Source organism: Fukomys damarensis, unplaced genomic scaffold (genome assembly GCF_012274545.1).
Source record: "Fukomys damarensis isolate Sample0158 unplaced genomic scaffold, DMR_v1.0_HiC HiC_scaffold_7, whole genome shotgun sequence".
NCBI lineage: Eukaryota > Metazoa > Chordata > Mammalia > Rodentia > Bathyergidae > Fukomys > Fukomys damarensis.
Genome location: NW_022900919.1, coordinates 8,869,285 through 8,876,857, shown reverse-complemented (window position 1 = coordinate 8,876,857; position 7,573 = coordinate 8,869,285). Strand labels below are relative to the sequence as shown.

The 7,573-nt window shown below is 40.5% G+C and overlaps 1 long non-coding RNA gene across 1 annotated transcript; it reads left to right on the top strand.

Moving 5' to 3' along the window:
* The first annotated feature begins 1,883 nt into the window (after nt 1–1,883).
* On the top strand, nt 1,884–7,303 carry LOC117285175. Its single transcript, XR_004516139.1, has 3 exons — nt 1,884–2,117; nt 2,289–2,337; nt 7,151–7,303. It is a non-coding gene; the product is annotated as an uncharacterized LOC117285175 (long non-coding RNA).
* Nucleotides 7,304–7,573: the final 270 nt, after the last annotated feature.

Here is a 7,573-nt window from a genome sequence, read left to right as displayed (position 1 = left end):
CACATTTTTTTTTTTTTTTTTTTTACTTCCCTTTCCCTTGCCTCTCCCTCCTCCTTCAACTTCTAGATACCCTGTTATTACCTGTGACAAGTTCCCTGCAGCCTCCCCCCACTAGATCTTTGTCACAAGTCCCTTCTGTATCGATCACAGAACAAGTTTTGTGTGATTCTCATACTGGAGATTTCTGAGACAGTTTCAGCCACTGGTTCCATTGAAACGCTGTCTGCCTGATGACTGGTGCTGGGAATGTCATGTCTTAAAATAAACCCACCTAACATGGCACCGTAGGGGGATGGACAGGTTTCCTTGGAACTTATTACCAAAAACAAGAGCTAGAATTACCCCATATTAAATATGATTTTCTGAGCAAAGGATGACTCAGTTTTGGTGGTAAGGAGTTTGCCAAAATAGTTCTACGGCGATAGTAAAATGTGATTATTTTTTCAGCATGCTGATTTCAGAGCATTTTTCAATTCATACTTTTATTTTTCTGAAAATTTATTTGCAACATTTTGTTTGCATTGTATCGTTAGATATCCACAGCACCATCACTACCAGAAAGAGATGAGCTGAAACACTAGTGTGATACGTGTTACACTGACACCAGGAAGAAAGTTCGGTTGAGGATAAATATCATAAGTAATCAGTCCCTTAGTCTTTCAAGCTGCGATGACTTTTATGTACACATAATATTTATGTCTGTTGGTGCTTAAATATTAATTTCGGACACAAGGACTTTCCATATCTAAATCTAATTTGATTTTTTTTTAATATACAAATTTGCTAATTCTTTTTAGATGGCATTGCATTTCTCAGGAAGTTCCTTCTTCCATAGAATTTGTTTATATGTTTCTTGGAACCCCTGAGTGTTAGCTTTGAACACAATCTCGGGAATCACGTGCTTGCATTTCTTTGTTTTCCAAAAGGACAAACAGATTAAGGAAAAGGAAATGACTTCCCTGAGGCCACTGGGTTGTCATGACTTGAAGCCAATGTTTTGTTCCATATGGACTTTTAAAAACAACAGGTCCCTGAAGCCCCAGCCGACCAGCCCTTAAGTCTGTCATATCACGAAATACTCCAAAATCTGACTGGAAGTAACCTCGTTGTTTTTAATTTCAATATCATAAAAGCTGAGAAATAAAATGTAGCGTTCCGCTGTCCGGCCTGTTCCTGTGAAGTTCAGGAGTGCAGGCAGGGAGAGCAGGGTCAGGGATGCGGGGGTCCCCAAGTCTCCTGGGAGATAGGACTGGCTGAGAAGATCCTGGAGCGAAACCGAGGAAGAGCCCGTGAGTGGCGACTGCCTTTCCAGCCGAGAGCTGGGTGACACTGGAGGGTGAAGCTAACCGGGCTGGCCTTGGGGGCTCGCTCCTGGGCTGCCTGTCCTGCCGGACCTGGGCTTTCCCTGTCCACCATGTCGGTGCCTCATAAGGTGGGCGATGGATGGGGATGGGGAAGCCCGGGAAAGAAAGGAATCCCTTCAGCATAGGTCACAGATCTCCTCATCCTCGTTTAGAACCCATCAAGAAGGTGTTCAGATTTTTATTCATTTCTTTTTAATATTTCAAAACTATCTCTTCAGGTACACCAAAAAAGGGAAAACCTCAAAACTATTGTACGTCATGTATACCAAAGACTCCCCGGAATTATTACTTAGCTTGAGGATTCTGTTACACCCTACTTCATTAGGAAACCATATGCTAAAGATCTCTATCAAGGGGCACACGGCATCTTCTCCAAGCGGATTGGAGCATTAACATTTTTTGCATCAACTTGTCCATAAGGATCTTTGCAACTTCACTTAAGTAGCTCCTCCCCTCTGATACAAAAAGGCAGTGGTGTTCCCTAGGCTTCGTCTATGACCAGGAGGAGAAGGTAGCATCCTCCCTGTGCTTCTGGACATGCGTGGGCTAGGAAGACATGAAAGGGAAAAGTCACACCAAAGCAGGTGTGCTTGCTTCTGTGAGATGAAAACAGGAGAAAACAGGAAAGAACATGAGCGAATGACAGCTAAAACCAAACTGGGGCCAAGAGTTGGACAGGTTCTGGCACAGAAAGAGATGAATTAGAAGAACTATTTGGGGTGTTAACAGCTGAAGTATTTGACTTTAGGAACGGTAAGATTTCTTTCTTTCTAGAGTGGTTGTTAACAGCTTCCCTGGTAAGACCAGCTGGACAAGGAGAATCACAGCATAGTTGTAAAGTTCAGCAAAGAGGATCTGAGGGCTTCACATGGGGACTTCACTTCAGAACTCTTCCAAATAATTGTTTTCTTGGACGTTTCCCAGAGCTTGAGAAACAAGGAAGAAGCAACAGCAACCTAAGATGGATGTGGAGGTGCGTAGGATTTTGGGGACCCCAGTGGATGACGACATGATGCTAGGAAGCAGGCTTTTGACACATATCAACCCTCAAGCCCCGGGGTGAGGAATGCATGCTTGCAAGGGGAGTGTATAGTTCTTCTTATCCTGTGGAAACACAAAACCAGCAGCTGTAAAAAGAGGAGAGTCCACACAGAAAGCGAAAGATGTTTTCGGTGCTGTGGGTTTTTTGAAGCTGGATATTTGACACGTGGTAACAACAAGATGACAGCTTCATCCTAGAGAATCTGAAAGCTTTTCTCTGAATATCTTTTGGGGCAAGGGTAAACATGGCCTCCCCTGGAGCTTCTGAGCGGTTGGAAGCTTTTTGGAGTCTGGGTTTGTTCCAAAGGTAGAGGCCTCTTCCACCCCATCAAAGGTGCCTGCAGGCTCTGTGTAGATGCAGGGCAGGCAGGGGTGGCGTATATTCTCCCTGCACTTGTCCTCCTGATAGTCTTATTCAGAGTGACAATGTATTGCCTTAATCAGGTTAGGGGCCATGATCCTAACATGATGCGATATTTCAAATTAAGCTTTTTATTTTAAAAGTAATTGTGGAATCAGACAAAATTATAAGAAGTAATAGAGAGTAATCTCGTGTACTCTTTACACAGTTGCCGTCTGTGATAGCATTGAGCAAACATGGTATTACGATATCACAACCAAGATACTAGCATTGGTAAAATCTATGGATGTGGTTCAGATTTCAACAGTTTTACTTTTATTCATGTCATTAGTCCTACTAAATTTTGACCACCTGGGTATGTTTGGATATACCCCCTCTCTGTCAAGACACAGAATGATTCTGGCAACATCCAAACCCCTCTAACAGCCACATCCACTTACTTTCCTTGTTCCTCTTCTCTCTCTAATCCCTGGCAGTTACCAATCTGTTCTCTATTTCGATAATTTTGTCTGATCAAGAATGCTATAGAAATAGAATTATGCAGAGTACAAAATTTTGGAATTAGCATTTCTGTTTAGATTTTTCATTAAGTTCCATCTATCTCATTCCATGAGTTGAGATTTCATTCTTTTTTGATCAGCAAATAGTATTGCATAATATAGATAGCCTTTGGCTTGCCTGACCATTTAAAATGGTGTGTGTGTGTGTGTGTGTGTGTGTGTGTGTGTGTGTGTGTGTGTGTGTGTGTGTGTGTGTGTGTGTGTGTGTGTGTGTGTGTGTGTGTGTGTGTGTGTGTGTGCGTGTGATTGATACAGGGGACTGAGTAAGGGCCTCACTCATGCTAGGCAAACATTCTATCACTGAGCTACATCCCCAGCCCTTTTCATTTTGTTTTTGATACAGGCTTTCACTAAGTTTCTCAGGCTAGCCTTGAATTGGGATTCCACTGGCCCCAAACTCCAATGCCGCAGGGATTATAGGCATGTGCCACCATAGCTGGCTAGGAGACTAAGGAGGAAATGAGCTAAAGATTTTTTTTAAAAAATCTATGTATTTTTGAAATTTCATTTATACAAGATCTTAAACGTTGAATGTAAAAGAGAACATTTACTGTTAAGGTGTATGTGTGGCAAAGTATGTATGTGTGTGAGTGTATGTTGTCAGATTTAATGGTTTCAGAGACATTTTTCTGAATCACAGCAGGGGGTACGGTCTCTGATCATTACCCAAAATTAATATGAAATATCACATGAGGAAGAAGTGATGGTCTTTGCACCAGATGAGAACTGTACAGTGCTGCATGAGTATTTCAAATTAACACATTTGCCTTTGTTATCCTGTGCAGATATTCTTCATTTTTTTATGTATTTCCTAATAGAGTATTCTAACCCCATTCTTTAGTTGTCCTGTGCAGTGTATCCAGCCAGACTTCCAAAAAAACTTTAAATGATTATGCTTAGCAGCCACCCTAAAAGAATGTAGCCTTCTTTCTGAATAAACAAAACACCCCTTTTGTAGTGATGTAGTCTTTTCAGCTTGCTTTTAGGTGGAAGAAACCAACTATTAACTAATTACTTTTTATTTTCTTTTTGGTGCTAGGATTCAAACTCAGGGCCTTGCACTTGCCAGGCAGGCACTGCACTACAGAGCTACATCCCTAGCCCAACTAACGAGTTATTTTAACAAGAATAACATCCTCTATTTTCATTAAAAATGCTTTCAAAGCATTATGATTATTTAAATAATACAACCCCACCGTTAATAATTTGTAATGACACAATTATTCACTTTCAGCAGATTTCAAATCTATCCTTTGCCAGTAAACACTAAATGTAAAGGAAATCTACGAACAAAACAAATACTTCTGATTTGAAGATAACTTGTGAAGCTTATCGCATATCTGAACTATCTGTACAGAAATTCTACTCCTCCCAGAAGGAATGACAAAGCCTGAACAAAATGCAAACACATCACAATCAAATCCAGAAACAAATGAGGACTTCCCCCTCGTGTTTCTGCAAGGTTTTCATCTGAATTTGCAAAGCTAAGCAGCTCAGATTCTTTAGAAAAGTCTGACTAAATATTTGGATTTGTGGGTAATTTCTTAACCTGTAAATTTCCAGGTCACCTGTCACAGAAAACAGAATTCTATTTTTAGAACACTCACCTGGACCTTAGTCGCCTCACCTGCCTGGGCTTGTGAGCAATTATGCAAACCTGGGTCACACTCTATATTTAAAAAAAAAAACAAAAAAACAACTTTTAAAAAAGCTTAAATATTTGAGACTACCTTAAACTCTGTTTAAAACAAACGTGTCCATGCATTTTTCTCTTTTGGAATAAAGTAAGTTTGTCTATTCATAGGTATGAAAAAACATACTCTGAACTAGATTACCACTGGGGCCAGGGTGGGGTGGAGGAACACTGATTTTTCTCATATTCTACAAGTTGAGACTGTTACAGCTTGAAAGACAACAATTGCTATGTTCTGTTTTTATAACAGAATCCTTTTGTACATTTGTTTATTTTCAATCTCTGCACCTACGTACTTCTGAGAGAACCTCAAGATAAGACATCAAAGCATTAAAACCACAGGACCTAGACAACCTGGAGGAAACAGAAAGCAGAGATGTACCGGGTGATTATAATCAAATAAGCAAAGTCTTTGGCTTGAAGTTCCCTGATACAGCTCCAAAATAGCAGATAAAAACAATTCTCAACTAGGCAATGGGGCTATAGAGCATGCCTATTTTGTTTTGTTTTGTTAAAAAAGAGAACCTATAGGTCAATCCGGAGTTTATAACATAGATCACTGTTTAAAGCACAAGAGAGTGGCTGAGAACAACATTTTAAAATGTTGCCTCACAAGAGAAAAAAAGTCTGTCCCATAATAATCCTCCATGGAAATCCTTAAATGTTTATTGAGTAAAAGCATATCTGAGGTTCTGCAGACTTGATGATTTGTGGAGGTATGAAAGCTATGAAGTCTACATTTTGGGCTCAATTTTTGTTTACTCCAGAGGTTTCTTCTTCTTCTTCTTCTTTTTTTTTTTCTTCTCTTCTTTCTGGTACCGGGGATCGAACTCAGGACCTTGAGCTTGCGAGGCTGGTGCAATGCCATTGAGCCAAATCCCCGGCCCCCATTTATATATTTTTTACATTTAGAAAGAGACACTGGGGGAGTAGATCCCTACTCCGTTTTCCAGTCACGAAGATTCAAGACCACATTTTTCTCCCTGAAGCATGGAGGAGAAAAAGGGGTAGAAATAAAGAGTAAAAGGGGAAAAAATCTCAGTGATCACTATTTGGAAAGCAGAAAGAAGGTAATAAGAATAACACACCCTTAGGCACTGTTATCCAGGTGTTTATCTTGTCTGATATTTATCTGTCAGTGGTTATAACCATAAGCTACATGCAAGTTTGTGTTTCTTTTCCCAGAATACATTTTATCAGAGGTATTGCCCACATGGCTACAACCTTTACACAAATGTATTCCTGCATTTTCCCTTGTACATAAGTGCTGTCTTAGAATGGTAGAATTACTGGAGGTTTTGATGACTCTTGATGCACCCTGGAAAACATTGACAGACTGAGCATTTAAAAGGATAAGTGCACCGATTTTGCATATTTAAATGTTTATTTCAGAACACGCCTTCTTCAGATTTAGTTCAAGTTTAATTCCTCTGGTTCTTAAAGAGTAGAGCAAAAAAATCTAATGTTTGGAACAACCTTTCTGTATTTTTAGCTAAAAATGTTTCTCTTAGTCATAGAAGATATTAGAAAGAGAAAGCATCACTCAATTTACCTGCTAGGTGTTGGTCTTGTCTTCAATTCGCCAGCTCTGAAGGTATTGACTTGCCACACACACTACACGTGCTTCGTCACACACCGCACGTGTCTTACCCTGCGTGTTTGCATTTAACCATGGCCAAGTTTGAATCTCAAGGCAGCTTCCACCGTCCCCAAACATCCCCCGACTTCCCAGCTGGCAAATGCTCAGAGAACGCGAGATGATTTTTATGTTAGCCTAAGCAAAACAACCAGGAAGATAAATCTGTTGCCACCTCTTACACATGCACACAAGAAAATCACTTGCTGCTTATGAATCAACGTCAACCCTAAACAAGGTTTGCACGTCCTAGACACATACAGGACAGGGACTGGTTCTGGACCACTCAAAGCGGAAGGATTCCGTCTTCGTTCCTGTAAAATGGATGATGTTATATTGCAATCTCAGGAGAGAATAATGTCTAAACAAGCTGCAGATGTTTAATGACGTCACACGCCAGGTGATGGTCACACTGACGATAGCATCAGGATGTGAAATGTAACAGTTAGGGTCACTGTTCGGATGACTTAATCACGGCCGCTTCTCTGCTGGCAGGAGTGAATGTGGAACTTGAGCCCACAGTGTCCCAGAGCTGAAGAGGTCACAGCGTTCATCTGACCTAGGCCCACCGTGTTGATTTCTCTTCTGATTACAAGCAGAACAACTGAAAACAGAAGGCAGAGGCGTGCAGAAGTGATTCTAGTCACCATCTACACAGGAAGGTAAATGTGATTTGCCCTAAAGAATATTGTTTTTCAGATAAAAAACTAGATGTAGGAGTGGGGAAAAATATCAAAGGGAGATAGAAATTCTCCATACTACCATCACTTAAAAATAATGTCTATTGATTTTGTTTTTTCCTTCCTTCTTTAGAAATATGTAGTGAAATTTATGGTCTATAAACACAGGGCGGTGATTCTACAAACTCACTGCACTGAGGAAAGTGATCAAGCTATGCTTCTTTGGTGAAGGAATTTC